The sequence below is a fragment of the Oryctolagus cuniculus genome, chromosome 12 (assembly GCF_964237555.1).
Source record: "Oryctolagus cuniculus chromosome 12, mOryCun1.1, whole genome shotgun sequence".
NCBI classification, from domain to species: Eukaryota; Metazoa; Chordata; class Mammalia; order Lagomorpha; family Leporidae; genus Oryctolagus; species Oryctolagus cuniculus.
The window spans coordinates 29,809,275-29,824,779 of record NC_091443.1 but is presented as its reverse complement, the minus strand read 5'-3'; the positions used below and the strand labels follow the sequence as shown (position 1 = coordinate 29,824,779).

At 37.9% G+C, this 15,505-nt stretch overlaps 1 long non-coding RNA gene across 5 annotated transcripts in view; it reads left to right on the top strand.

The window, feature by feature from the left end:
* The window catches only part of LOC103351202 (LINE-1 retrotransposable element ORF2 protein), a 354,869-nt gene that overhangs the window by 141,361 nt on the left and 198,003 nt on the right, over positions 1 to 15,505 (top strand). The window contains exon 3 of one of the 5 annotated variants that reach the window (XR_007910240.2): positions 1,595 to 14,707. The exons of the other annotated variants lie outside the window; for them this stretch is intronic. This is a non-coding gene — a long non-coding RNA (LINE-1 retrotransposable element ORF2 protein). Of the gene's footprint in view, positions 1 to 1,594; positions 14,708 to 15,505 lie in introns of those variants that run through there. 5 annotated transcript variants of the gene reach the window in all.

Below are 15,505 nucleotides of genomic sequence, written 5' to 3'. Positions count from 1 at the left end.
CCCTCCCCTCTCCCGCTCCCTCTCCCATTCCATTCACATCAAGATTCATTTTCAATTATCTTTATGTACAGAAGATCAATTTAGTATATACTAAGTAAATATTTCAACAGTTTGCACCCACACAGAACATAAAGTGTAAAATACTGTTTGAGTGCTAGTTATAGCATTAATTCACATTGAACAACACATTAAGGACAGAGATCCTACATGAGGAGTAAGTGCACAGTGACTCCTGTTGTTGACTTAACAATTTGACTCTTGTTTATGGAGTCAGTAATCACCCTAGGCTCTTGTCATGAGTTGCCAAGGCTATGGAAGCCTTTTGAGTTTGCTGATTCTGATCTTATTCCAACAAGGTCATAGTCAAAGTGGAAGTTCTCTCCTCCCTTCAGAGAAAGGGATGGCCCGTCCTTTCAACTGGGATCTCACTTGCAGAGATCTTTCATTTAGGTGGTTTGTTTGTTTGTTTGTTTGTTTTTGCCAGAGTGTCTTGGCTTTCCATGCCGAAAATACTCTCATGGGCTCTTCAGCCAGAGTGAGCCCAGAGTGCTGTTTAGGACATCTGTCGTTCTATGGGTCTGCTGTGTATCCCACTTCCCATGTTGGATCATTCTCTCCTTTTTAATTCTATCAGTTAGTATTAGCAGACACTAGCCTTGTTTATGTGATCCGTTTGACTCTTAATCCTATCATTGTGATCAATTATGAACTGAAACTGATCAGACTAGTGAGATGGCATTGGTACATGCCACCTTGATGGGATTGAATTGGAATCCCCTGGCGCGTTTCTAACTCTACCCTTTGGGGCAAGTCAGATTGAGCATGTCCAACCAAAATGCCCATCAATAGTAGACTGGATAAAGAAATTATGGGACATGTACTCTATAGAATACTATACAGCAGTCAAAAACAATGAAATCCGGTCATTTGCAACAAAATGGAGGAATCTGGAAAACATCATGCTGAGTGAAATAAGCCAGTCCCAAAGGAACAAGTATCATATGTTCTCCCTGATCGGTGACAACTAACTGAGCACCAAAAAGGAAACCTGTCAAAGTGAAATGGACACTATGAGAAACGGTGACTTGATCAACCCTTGTCCTGACTGTCGAGAAACAACTTAATACTTTATCCCTTTTAGTATTTTTTTGTTCTTAATACTATTGGTTGAACTCTGTAATTAACACACAATTATTCTTAGATGTTTAAATTTAACTGAAAAGTGATCCATGTTAAATATAAGAGCGGGAATAAGAGAGGGAGGAGATGTACAATTTGGTTCACATTTTCTTATTCAAACTACAGCTTGCCATTTATGCCTCTCAAAGCATTATTTAGTACTTCATAAATGGGGCAAATAACCTTTTAATAAACACTTGTTGAATTAGTTGAGTCTTAATCAATTTCCTTGCTACCCAGTTTATTTTCATTGGATTCATAGTGGAAATTGTCAGTTTCCTCCCCAGATACCATTCCTTCCTTTTCCCATTGTGCAGCCACCTTGAGTTTGGGTAGAATAAATTTTATATCCAGCTACAAGGATAGTCCAATTTTGCAAAGACTAATTAGAATCATCTCTCCTTTGTTGTCCTAGAGACTGATTTGCAGGATTGATGAGTGAGTATATCAAGCTAAAACTACTCAGTGTATGAAAATCATTTGGCCACAGGGATTGATTAAGGTATATGCATGTGATGTAGGTTGTTTTTTATAAGATTAAATCCAGATCTTTTAGTACATGATTGAAGTCAATGGTTCTCAGACTTAATGGATCCACAATTACTTGGACATTTTTAAAAATACAAGTTGCTGGGCCCTATCTCCAGTTTCTGGGATCATGGACACGGTAAAACATTTTGCCACTAACAGTTGTCCATGTGATGTTGCTCCTGCTAATTGGAAGATCGTTTGTTGAAAACCACTGGTTGTGGGCCTCAGTTCTCAAAGTGTGATTCACAGGTCAGAATTTTTGATCTCATCAGACTGTGTGACCAGCCTGAGACTGGTCATAGGGCTGCTTTATCACTCTCCTCCAACCTTGGGCAGTTCGCAAGGGACCACACAACTATGTCTTTGGATTCAGTGATGGGCCATGAAAGCCCCTCACTGGTCAGATACTAATGCTTTCCATCCTGAGGTGAGTGCCTATGAACAGAATCTCTGGAGTTGCTCAAATAGCAGGCCGAAACCTGAGTTCTGGTGAGCATACTTGTTTTGGTATGTATTACCCTCAGCCTCTTATAAGATTGAAGAGAGCATTGTGACTGTGTGACCTACTTAGAACCTGCCTGAACAGCTCAAGGGCTGCTTCTATCATGTTGACAGTGCTCAGCAGAGTTCGGAGGTCCTGGTTGAACAATATTAGATCCCAATCAACATCACCATATCTTTATAACTGATGTTGGTCATTTCCCCCTTTGGCTATATAAGAAGCTGATAAGTCTAGTTGTTGTTGGCAGTCATCCTGTGACCACACATGGGCAAGCCCTGAAAACTGATGCAGATGGTATGGAAACAGAGTAAAGACAAAGCTCTTGGAAAAATTGTTAATCATGGAAAAGATTAACAAAAAAGATTCCTTATGCTGGCATTGCATAAAGATATTGATTCGAGTCCTGGGCTGTTCCATTTCCAATCCAGCTCCCTGATAATGTGTCTGGGAAAACGGAAAGATTATCCATGTTCCTGGGCCCCTGCACCCACACAGGAGATGCAGTTGGAGTTCCAGGCTCCTAACTTTGGCCTGGCGCACTCTTGGCTGTTGCAGCTATCTGGTTATTCCCCGATGCTGGGAGAGGAAGAGATGAAGGAGGAATGGGGACAATTTGATTGACAGATATTATTTTGTAGCTATAGAGATGTAAGAAGATCTAGAGTTCTATTGCTCACAAGTTAATAATAGATAATGTACTATATATTTCTCTGTTTTGGAACACCTATAAGATAGGATTCTGGATGCTTTCAAAATAAATAAATTTTAAGTACATGAAAGGATAAATGTATTCACCCTGATTGGATATTAGGCAATGTATACACATAACAAAACATCACATAATAACCCATAAATATGCACATTTTTACATGTCTACTAAATTTTAAAAGTACATGAATATATGTCCCAAAAATATGTTTATGCTAATAGTATTTAGTAGCAATAATTTCTGTTGTTTTAAAAATTTTATTAATATAAAGAAAAAATTTCATGTATTTCCTAGATACAATTCTAAGAAGGTAACCTGTGGGGAGCAACTCGGACTAGACTAAGTTACTGGAATTAAGACTTATTCTATGCATCTGCTCTCCCACAATATGGCGCTGGGAGAGGAGGAAACAGCTTCTACACAGCTGCCTCCAGTTCAACCAATAAACAGCAGGACCTGCTCCTGATTGGAGGAGAGCAGCATACTCAGCTTGTGGGTAGCAGAGTTGGGATTGGTGGAAGAGGACTATAAAGGAGGAGAGAGACAACATGCACCAGGAACATCTATCTGAAGGAACACCTGTGCAGCCCCCGAGAGAGTCGGCCGGCGGTGTGCCGCTCCCCCGCGGAAGTGGGGAAAGTGGCAGGGGGAACCGCCCTTCCACGGAGGTGGAAGGGACGGTAGCCAACCCGGGAAGAACCAGCAGCAAACCCGGGGAGGGCAGAGCAGACAAAAGAACAGCGCAGGGTCCTGTGTCGTTCCTCCACGAAGAAGGGGAGCGACAGTAACCTTACTCCCCTCTCTCCTGTAATTCCCCCCTCATTCCTTTTTTCTTTTGTCCTTTAAATTTTGCAATAGCACATACTAAATTTATTTTATAATCATAGGCTTAAAAACATACACGACTAAAAAATGTTCAGCAAGTGAAAAGTAGAGAGACCACTGTTCCCCAGGAATACAGAAAACGGTCATAAATGATAATCAAATCATAGATGTCAGTTTCATTTTATACATTGTTTTCCTTTTGCATGCTATATTAACTGCCACATATCAGAGAAAACATGATATTTGTCTTTGGGACTGGCTTATTTCACTAAACACAATGGTCTCCTGTCACATCCATTTTGCTGCAAAAGACAGAATGAAATCAACATATGAAAGAGTTATTAGTACCCCCATGTTTATTGCAGCTCAATCTATAATAATTAAGATGTGGAATCCACCCAGATGTCCATCAACTGATGACTGGTTTAAAAAAAATGTGGCATATATACACAATGGTGCATTACTCAGCCATACAAATTAAAAAAGAATGAAATCCTATTGTTTTTAACTGTTAAAACTAGAGTAAGAGAAAGAAAAACATGGGGATAAATAATTGGGGACAGATAATTTCTTAAGGCAATTGAGCAAGAATTGAAGAAACCATGTGGTAAGAGAAATTGAAAGATAAAGAAATTGCTTGACATCAACGTTCCCAGTCTTAGACTATATGTGTAATTATACACTTCCCCAGAGAGGAAGAAAAATAACAGCATTCACAGCCATTCTATGGATACTTATCACATGCCAGACATTATGTTAAATATTTCCTATACTTTGTCTCATTTGATCCTCATTTATGTCAGATAATATTGAAAACACACTACACAGTGTATATGCTCTTCTTGTTTTATTTATTAGGAAGCAGAAGTTAGGTTAAATAATTTGACAAGCAACACAACTGTTAGTATGTAGGACCCTACATTATAAATAAAAATATGTGGCTAAAAATCATTGTTAACTAGGAAGTAATAGTAACAAATGAGTAGAATGGTTTTATGGTAGATAGTGCTTTTTTTAGAAACCAGTTAATTCATCTTCCTCATAGAGTTGGTTATTATCCATAGAGTAAGAAGAAATATGGGATTTGAAACATATTACTTTGCTTACTTAGAGGAATTCCTTATAGGTGGCATGGGGTTGCTGATAAAGGCAGTGTAAGCTTGTTAGTTGTGTATACTCCTGAAGGTAAGGAATAATTTATTATATACATATTTATCACATTTTAAAAGTAAATAAAGAGCACTAGCTATTACAGGTATCTAATGACTGTTAATTACTTCACACAAAAACAATACCACTCCCAATAAATCTACAGTTGTTCACAGCAACAATAAGATATTAAATATTTTGCTTAATTTCTTATTTACATGTAAATCTTCAAGTGGTTTTTTAAAATGTTAAAATATACAGTTATCAGTATGGACTCTCAGTAACAAACTAAATATAGCTATCCTCTAATTGCCACATGAAAATCTGTGATAAAAGAAATATTTTAACTATTTGTTTACTTCCTCATTTGTCCAATTACTGCTGAGATTAAAGCAAATGAAAATAAAATATTGCTGTCCTTCAACTGGCATTTGGAAGGAGAGACCAAGGCCATTCCTTAGAAAATAAAATAACCATACTCTAGATATCCCTCTTTTCAGGGATTATATTTCAAAGAATAAAAGCTTTCCTTACTATATCTATACTAGCTCTTGTGTTATTTGCAAAGATATTTTTATATAACAGCAATTTTATGTGTTTGTGTTTTAAGTGAAGAAATGCAACTTAGGGAAAAAAAGACAATGTTCTGTACCATAAAGGAAATGTTTTTCTTTATATAATTAGTACCATATCCTTCACTGTAATCTGAAAGCAAGGGATATAGCTATAGACACTAAGTCTATTTCATATGCATGCAGAGTATTAATGAATATTTCTAAAATGTAGAAGCCTTCTCTATTAAAATGATTATAGAGTGGGCATTATTCATAGAATCTTTCAATATTATGCCAGATAATATTAAAACAGGAAATGAAAATGCAAAATATTTGACTGGAAATATTATTGGTATGCAAAGAATTCATATTATCTTTAATACAAAGGTAATATCACAAATCTTCTTCATCTATTATACAGTAATCAGTGATGAAAACACCCTCTTCATTCATTAAAAGGAAATATATGGTTGGGTGGAAGCTCTGTTTCTGGAAATACTTTGGATTAAAGTTAACCACGGGAGGACTTGTGTTGGGGTGTAGCAAACAAAAGGAGAGACAGGACACAGGAACTCTTCCTCTGAAGAGTGCCACCTGACAAAACCCAGCGTATTTCTTTACTCGCCAGGATTACATCAGCTATTTGTACAGTGTGTACACATAATCATATAACTCTGAGATTTCTTTGCAACATGTTTAGCAAGACATATTAGATAAGCATGTCAGGGAAGGCAGCTGCATGTCATTGTAGGTCCCAACATTCCCATGAGGGCTCAATGTTCTTCTTATTAGTAAGTCATTTGCTAACCTTAATCAGTTCCCAAAGCCACACCCTGTGTCCAGGAAGAGTGTGTCCTCACTTGGAGTGCTTTGGCAGAAGCTACATTCCTACAGACTTGTATACAGAAAACAACAATATATTAATTAAAACATAAACGGAGACATAAATAAATGGAAAGACATCACATGTTCAAGGATTGGAAGACGTTATTGTTAAAATGTCCATATTACAAAAAGTAACCTAGAGATTCAATGCCGTCTCCATCTAAATGTCAATAACATTTTTACAGAAAAAGAGTAAAGGTTCTAAAATTCATGTCAACTCAAAAAGGATCCAGATAGCTAAAGAAATCTGAGAAAGAAAGTAAAGCTGGGGGCATCACACTTCCAGACCTCAAAATATTTTATGAAGCTATATTATTTAAAACAGAAAGGTAGTATCATAAAAGCAGGTACATAGACCAATACAACAGGATATAGAATTCAGAAACAAATCCACACATTCAATCAACTGATCTTTAAGAAAAAATGTCAAGAATACAAATTGGGTAAGGATTGTTTTTTTCAAAAAATGGTGTTAGTGAAACTGGTTACCCAAAGGCAGGACAATGTATTGGATATATCTTACATTACCCATAATAAACAATTGTAAATGGATTTAAATTTAAACATAGGCTCTGAAACTGTAAAATTGCTAAGTGAAACCATGGGCAAAAATATTCTTGACCTTGCTTTTGTCAATATTGTTTTTTAAATATGGCTTCAAATACACAGGCAACAAAAGCAAAAATACACAAATGGAATTGCATAAAAAACACCAAACATCTGCATAGCAATGGAAACAATCAATACAAAGAATATTGCAACCTACAAAATATATGAAATACATTTATTTTGTAAAGCTTTGGTATCCAAAAAAAAAAAAATTCCTACAATTCAATAGACAAAAAGAAAAATAGCAGAAAAAGTTAAAAGACTTAAACAGATTTCCTCAAATATGATGTAAGATGGTTAACAGGCATACTGAAAAATATATTCAACATTATCGTAGAAATGTAACTATAATTTTATATCACCTACTACTGGTTAGGATGGCTATTTACAAAAAAACAAGATGGAAAATGGTGGCAAGCATGTGGGGAAATTTGAGCCCTTGTACATTGTTGATGGGAATGTGAAAATGGGACCATAACTTTGGAAAATTGTATGTAAGTTCCTCAAAGAATTAAAAATGGAACCACCACTTCTATGTACAAAGGAATTAAAGCCAGGATCTCAGAGATATTCCGAGATACATATATTCCTTATAATATTAATGATAATAGCCACTGCATAGAATCAACCTGAATATGAAACAATGGATAAGTGAATGAAGAAAATGTTGTAGGGGGGCGGAGCCAAGATGGCGGAATAGTGAGGGCGCGCACCGATAGTCCGGGAAAATTTAGTTTAATAAAAGGGGAGTTACGGTAGCCGCAGAAAAAAGAACCAGGGAAAAAATTGCACGGGAATCGTGAATCGGAGGACCTACTGGGAGAACAAGGTCGCCCACCGCGCGGAAGCCAAGTCGCGGGACCCAGCCACAGAAGCCCCAGTGCTCCAAGGGGAGTGCATGCCACACAGACAACAGCGGGGAGACTTGGGACACTCAGGGCTCCACATCGGCGCTGGAAGGGGAGGTGAGCTCAATAACCCGAGACATTGGTGGGGAAACGGGGGTCAGAATCTAGAGGGGGGCCAGAAAGTGCAGCAAACTCACTACCGGAAAGAAGGAAAAAAAAAAAAAAAGCTTCGGGGTTTCTCTTCCCCCTAACCTTGCAAAGGTTACAAAGCAGCAAGGCTAGAAGAATTCCCAAGAGACAAAGAGCAGGCCTGCTCTCTGGATTTACATATCAATGGGGGAGAGCTAAGGAACTGAGTCACTACAATTCAGTAGCCTAGGCAACCCAGTGGGAGTCCAGAGGAGCCAAAGACTGGAAGCTAAATACCATCAATTCTGCACAGCCGTGCCCTGCGGTGTTACTTACCCCCTGAATAAATAAAATAAATAAATAAATAAAAAGAGAGAGATTTACCACGCATAACCTGAGGGTGTCACCTTTGCACACCCTTAACCTGGAAGAACCAGGCAGAGCTCTCAGGCCGCACCCATCTCAAGCCTCCAAGGCTCCTCCAACAGCAGGCAGTCCACTTAACACGGACACAGTATAAAAAAAAAAAAAAAAGAAAAAAAAAAAAAACGCACAGTGACGCAAGAAGAATTAACTATGCCGAGTAACAAACACAGAAATAGAGGGAGCAAGATCAACGATGACACTATGATGCCTCCAAATAAGCAAAACACCCCAAGCCAAGAGTATGAAGATGATGAGATAGAAGAAATGCAAGATACGGATTTCAAAAAATTTATGATAAGAACATTTAGAAGTTTTCAAAAGCAAATCCTTGAACTACAGAAATCCTTAATGGACAAGATTGAAAATCTCTCTCGTGAAAACGAAATTTTAAGGAAGAGTCAAAATGAAACTCAGAAACTAGTAGAACAGGAAAGTGTTATAGTGAAGAGAAATCAAAATGAAATGAAGAGCTCAATAGATCAAATGACAAACACATTAGAAAGCCTTAAAAACAGAATGGGTGAAGCAGAAGAGAGAATATCGGACTTAGAAGATAGAGCACAGGAAAACATACAGTCAAACCAAAGAAAAGAAGAGGAAATTAGAAACCTGAAAAATATTGTTGGGAATCTACAGGATACTATTAAAAAAACCAACATTCGAGTTCTAGGAGTTCCTGAAGGCATGGAGAGAGAGAAAGGATTGGAAGGCCTTTTTAGTGAGATACTAGCAGAGAACTTTCCAGGTTTGGAGAAGGACAGAGATATCCTAGTACAGGAAGCTCATAGAACCCCCAATAAACATGACCAAAAGAGATCCTCACCACGACACGTGGTAATTAAACTTACCACAGTGAAACATAAAGAAAAGATCCTAAAATGTGCAAGAGAGAAACGTCAGATTACTCTCAGAGGATCTCCAATCAGACTCACAGCTGACTTCTCATCAGAAACCCTACAAGCTAGGAGGGAATGGCGAGACATAGCACAGGTGCTAAGAGAGAAAAATTGCCAGCCCAGAATATTATATCCTGCCAAGCTCTCATTTGTGAATGAAGGTGAAATAAAGACCTTTCATAGCAAACAGAAATTGAAAGACTTTGTGGCCACTCGTCCGACCCTGCAAAAGATACTTAAAGATGTGCTACACTCAGAAACACAGAAACACGGCCATCAATATGAAAGAAGGGAAAGGAAGAACACCTACCAGTAAAAGAGCATGGGAAGCTCAAAGCATATACTAGAAAATATTTCCGGGAAAATGGCAGGGCAAAGTCACTACGTATCAATAGTCACATTGAACATTAATGGTCTGAATTCTTCAGTTAAAAGACACCGTTTAGCTGACTGGCTCACAGAACACAACCCAACTATTTGTTGCCTACAAGAAACACATCTCTCTAACAAAGAGGCATGCAGACTGAAAGTGAAAGGTTGGAAAAAGATATTCCATGCCAACAGAAACCAAAAAAAAGCAGGTGTAGTCATATTAATATCAGACAAAATAAACTTTAATACAAAAACTGTTAAGAGAGACAAAGAGGGACACTATATAATGATTAAGGGTTCAATTCAACAGGAAGATGTAACTATTATAAATGTATATGCACCTAATTACAGGGCACCGGTCTATTTAAAAGATATGTTAAGGGACTTAAAGGGAGATTTAGATTCCAATACAATAGTACTGGGGGACTTCAATACTCCACTCTCAGAAATAGACAGATCATCCGGACAGAAGATCAACAAGGAAACAGCAGATTTAATTGACACTATTGCCCAAATGGATCTAACAGATATCTACAGAACTTTCAACCCTACATCTACAGACTTCACATTTTTCTCAGCAGCGCATGGAACCTTCTCTAGGATTGACCACATACTAGGCCATAAAGCAAGTCTCAGCAAATTTAAAAGAATTAGAATCATACCATGCAGCTTCTCAGACCACAGCGGGATGAAGTTGGAAATTAGCAACTCAGGAAACCCCAGAAAGTATGCAAACACATGGAGACTGAACAACATGCTCCTGAATGAACACTGGGTCATTCAAGAAATCAAAAGAGAAATCAAAAACTTTCTGGAAGTAAATGAAGACAACAACACAACATATCAAAACTTATGGGATACAGCAAAAGCAGTATTGAGAGGCAAATTTATAGCAATAGGTGCCTATACCAAGAAATTGGAAAGGTACCAAATAAATGAGCTTTCAGCGCACCTCAAGGACCTAGAAAAACTGCAGCAAACCAAACCCAAATCTAGTAGGAGAAGAGAAATAATTAAAACCAGAGAAGAAATCAACAGGATTGAATCCAAAAAAACATTACAAAAAATCAGCCAAGCGAGAAGCTGGTTTTTTGAAAAAATAAACAAAATTGACACCCCATTGGCCCAACTAACTAAAAAAAGAAGAGAAAAGACCCAAATCAATAAAATCAGAGATGAAAAAGGAAACGTAACAACAGACACCACAGAAATAAAAAGAATCATCAGAAATTACTACAAGGACCTGTATGCCAGCAAACAGGAAAACCTATCAGAAATGGATAGATTCCTGGACACATGCAATCTACCAAAATTGAACCTTGAAGACATCGAAAACCTAAATAGACCCATAACTGAAACAGAAATTGAAACAGTAATAAAGGCCCTCCCAACAAAGAAAAGCCCAGGACCAGATGGATTCACTGCTGAATTCTACCAGACATTTAAAGAAGAACTAATCCCATTTCTTCTCAAACTATTCAGAACAATCGAAAAAGAGGGAATCCTCCCAAATTCTTTCTATGAAGCCAGCATCACCTTAATCCCTAAGCCAGAGAAAGATGCAGCACTGAAAGAAAATTACAGACCAATATCCCTGATGAACATAGACACAAAAATCCTCAATAAAATTCTGGCCAATAGAATACAACAACACATCAGGAAAATCATCCACCCAGACCAAGTGGGATTCATCCCTGGTATGCAGGGATGGTTCAACATTCGCAAATCAATCAATGTGATTCACCACATTAACAGACTGCAGAAGAAAAACCATATGATTATCTCAATTGATGCAGAGAAAGCATTTGATAAAATTCAACACCCTTTCATGATGAAAACTCTAAGCAAATTGGGTATAGAAGGAACATTCCTCAATATAATCAAAGCAATTTATAAAAAACCCACAGCCAGCATCCTATTGAATGGGGAAAAGTTGGAAGCATTTCCACTGAAATCTGGCACCAGGCAGGGATGCCCACTCTCACCACTGCTATTTAACATAGTTCTGGAAGTTTTAGCCAGAGCCATCAGAGAAGAAAAAGAAATCAAAGGAATACAAATCAAGAAGGAAGAAGTCAAACTATCCCTCTTTGCAGACGATATGATTCTGTACTTAGAGGATCCAAAAAACTCTACTAAGAGACTATTGGAACTCATAGAGGAGTTTGGCAAAGTGGCAGGATATAAAATCAATGCACAAAAATCAACAGCCTTTGTATACACAAGCAATGCCATGACTGAGAAAGAGCTGCTAAGATCAATCCCATTCACAATAGCTACAAAAACAATCAGATACCTTGGAATAAACTTAACCAAGGACGTTAAAGATCTCTACGATGAAAACTACAAAACCTTAAAGAAAGAAATAGAAGAGGATACCAAAAAATGGAAAAATCTACCATGCTCATGGATTGGAAGAATCAATATCATCAAAATGTCCATTCTCCCAAAAGCAATTTATAGATTCAATGCAATCCCAATCAAGATACGAAAGACATTCTTCGCAGATCTAGAAAAAATGATGCTGAAATTCATATGGAGGCACAAGAGACCTCGAATAGCTAAAGCAATCTTGTACAACAAAAACAAAGCTGGAGGCATCACAATACCAGACTTCAGGACATACTACAGGGCAGTTGTAATCAAAACAGCATGGTACTGGTACAGAAACAGATGGATAGACCAATGGAACAGAATTGAAACACCAGAAATCAACCCAAACATCTACAGCCAACTTATATTTGATCAAGGATCTAAAACTAATTCCTGGAGCAAGGACAGTCTATTCAATAAATGGTGCTGGGAAAACTGGATTTCCACGTGCAGAAGCATGAAGCAAGACCCCTACCTTACACCTTACACAAAAATCCACTCAACGTGGATTAAAGACCTAAATCTACGTCCTGACACCATTAAGTTATTAGAGAACATTGGAGAAACCCTTCAAGATATTGGCACAGGCAAAGAATTTCTGGAAAAGACCCGGGAGGCACAGACAGTCAAAGCCAAAATCAACTATTGGGATTGCATCAAATTGAGAAGTTTCTGTACTGCAAAAGAAACAGTCAGGAGAGTGAAGAGGCAACCGACAGAATGGGAAAAAATATTTGCAAACTATGCAACAGATAAAGGGTTAATAACCAGAATCTACAAAGAGATCAAGAAACTCCACAAAAACAAAACCAACAACCCACTTAAGAGATGGGCCAAGGACTTCAATAGACATTTTTCAAAAGAGGAAATCCAAATGGCCAACAGGCACATGAAAAAATGTTCAAGGTCACTAGCAATCAGGGAAATGCAAATCAAAACCACAATGAGGTTTCACCTCACCCCGGTTAGAATGGCTCACATACAGAAATCTACCAACAACAGATGCTGGCGAGGATGTGGGGAAAAAGGGACACTAACCCACTGTTGGTGGGAATGCAAACTGGTCAAGCCACTATGGAAATCAGTCTGGAGATTCCTCAGAAACCTGAATATAACCCTACCGTTCGACCCAGCCATCCCACTCCTTGGAATTTACCCAAAGGAGTTTAAATTGATAAAGAAAAAAGCGGTCTGCAGCCTAATGTTTATTGCAGCACAATTCACAATAGCCAAGACCTGGAACCAACCTAAATGCCCATCAACGGTAGACTGGATAAAGAAATTATGGGATATGTATTCTTTAGAGTACTATACCGCAGTAAGAAACAACGAAATCCAGTCATTTGCAACAAAATGGAGGAATCTGGAACACATCATGCTGAGTGAAGTAAGCCAGTCCCAAAGGGACAAATACCATATGTTCTCCCTGATCGGTGACAACTGACTGAACACCAAAAAGGAAACCTCCTGAAGTGAAATGGACACTATGAGAAATAGTGACTTGATCAGCATAGCCCTGACTGCTAATGGACAACTTAATACATTATCCCTCATAGTATTTTTTTTTGTCTGTTCTACTTAATATGACTGGTTTAATTCTGTAATTATCACACAGTTATTCTTAAGTGTTGAAAATTAACTGAAATGTGATCCCTGTTAAACATAAGAGTGGGAATAAGAGAGGGAAGAGATGTATAATTTGGGGCATGCTCGGGCTGACTTGCCCCAATTGGTAGAGTTGGAAACATACCAGGGGATTCCAATTCAATCCCATCAAGGTGGCATGTGCCAATGCCATCTCACTAGTCCAAGTGATCAATTTCAGTTCACAATTGATCATAATGAAAGGACTAAGAGTCAAAGGGAGCACATAAACAAGTCTAGTATCTGCTAACACCAAATAATAAATAAAGGGGAGAGTGATCCAACATGGGAAGTGAGATACTCAGCAGACTCATAGAATGGCAGATGTCCTAAATAGCACTCTGGCCTCAGAACCAGCCCTAAAGGCACTCGGATCTGGCTGAAAAGCCCATGAGAGTATTTCAGGCATGGAAAGCCAAGACACTCTGGCAAAAAGATCTCTGTGAGTGAGATCCCAGTGGAAAGAACAGGTCTTCAAAGAGGGAGGTGCCTTTCTCTGAAGGGAGGAGAGAACCTCCACTTTGACTATGACCGTGTCTAAACAAGATAAGAGTCGGAGAACTCAAGGGGCTTCCATAGCCTTGGAAACTCATAACTGGTGCATAGGGAGATTACTGATGCCATAAACAGGAGTGTCAATTGGTAAAGTCAACAACAGGAGTCACTGTGCACTTACTCCTCACGTAGGATCTCTGTCCTTAACGTGCTGTACACTGAGGCTTAATGCTATAACGAGTACTCAAACAGTATATTTCACTTTGTGTTTCTATGGGGGTGCAAACGACTGAAATCTTTACTTAATGTACACTAAACTGATCTTCTGTAAAAAAAAAAAAAAAAAAAAAAGAAAGAAATTATCAATTCCCAACTTGACTCTCACTGGGATTAAACATGACAATAGGTCTGATCTGATTTCATCATCATTTAAAAAAAATCATCTATTATTTTTCACTTTATGTTTTTGTGTGGGAGCAAACTGTTGAAATACTTACTTAAGGTATACTAAGCTGATCTTCTGTATATTAAGATAATCGAAAATGAATCTTGATGTGAATGGAAGGGGAGAGGGAGTGGGAAAGGGGAGGGTTGTGGGTGGGAGGGACGGTATGGGGGGGGAAGCCATTGTAACACATGAGTCGTACTTTGGAAATTTATATTCATTAAATAAAAGATTAAAAAAAAAAAAAAAAGAAAATGTTGTATAGCCACCCAACAGAATAGTATTCACCTCTAAAAAAGCAGAAAGTCCTACAGTTTGCAACAACATAGATGAACCTGAAGAACATTGTGCTAAGTGAGATAAGCCAGTAACAGGAGAGCCAATGCCACATGATCCCATGTATATGAGGTCCTGGGAAGAGTAAACTAAGAAAAGTAGAGTATAATCATGGCTTCCAGGGCTGGCATGTAGGGGAAAATGTTCGATGAATATAAAGTTGCAGTTCTGCTGGATGAGTAAATTCTATAGATTTGCTATAAACACAGCATGTTTAGTTAATGTAGTTTTATACACTTTAAATTTGTTAGGTAGATCTAATTTACATGTCCATGCCAAAGCAAAGGGACCTCACGATACTGAGATTTGTTGGATCTACTTATTTCCCTGAGTGTGGTGATTGTATCAGGAGCGTTTGCACATTTCCAGACTTACTGAATTGTACACAGTAAGTATGTACATTTCTTTATATATCAATTATATATGTCAATGAATCTGTCTTGCAAAGAAATTTATGGTAACATTTTCTTCTGATATCTCTTGCTGTTTCTGAAAGTACTTCAGGTTTTTATTCATTTATCTTTTTTAGTAATAATACAATTCCTAGGTACCCTTCACAAAACTTTGTTAATTCATTATTTGTTAATATTTCTTTTGA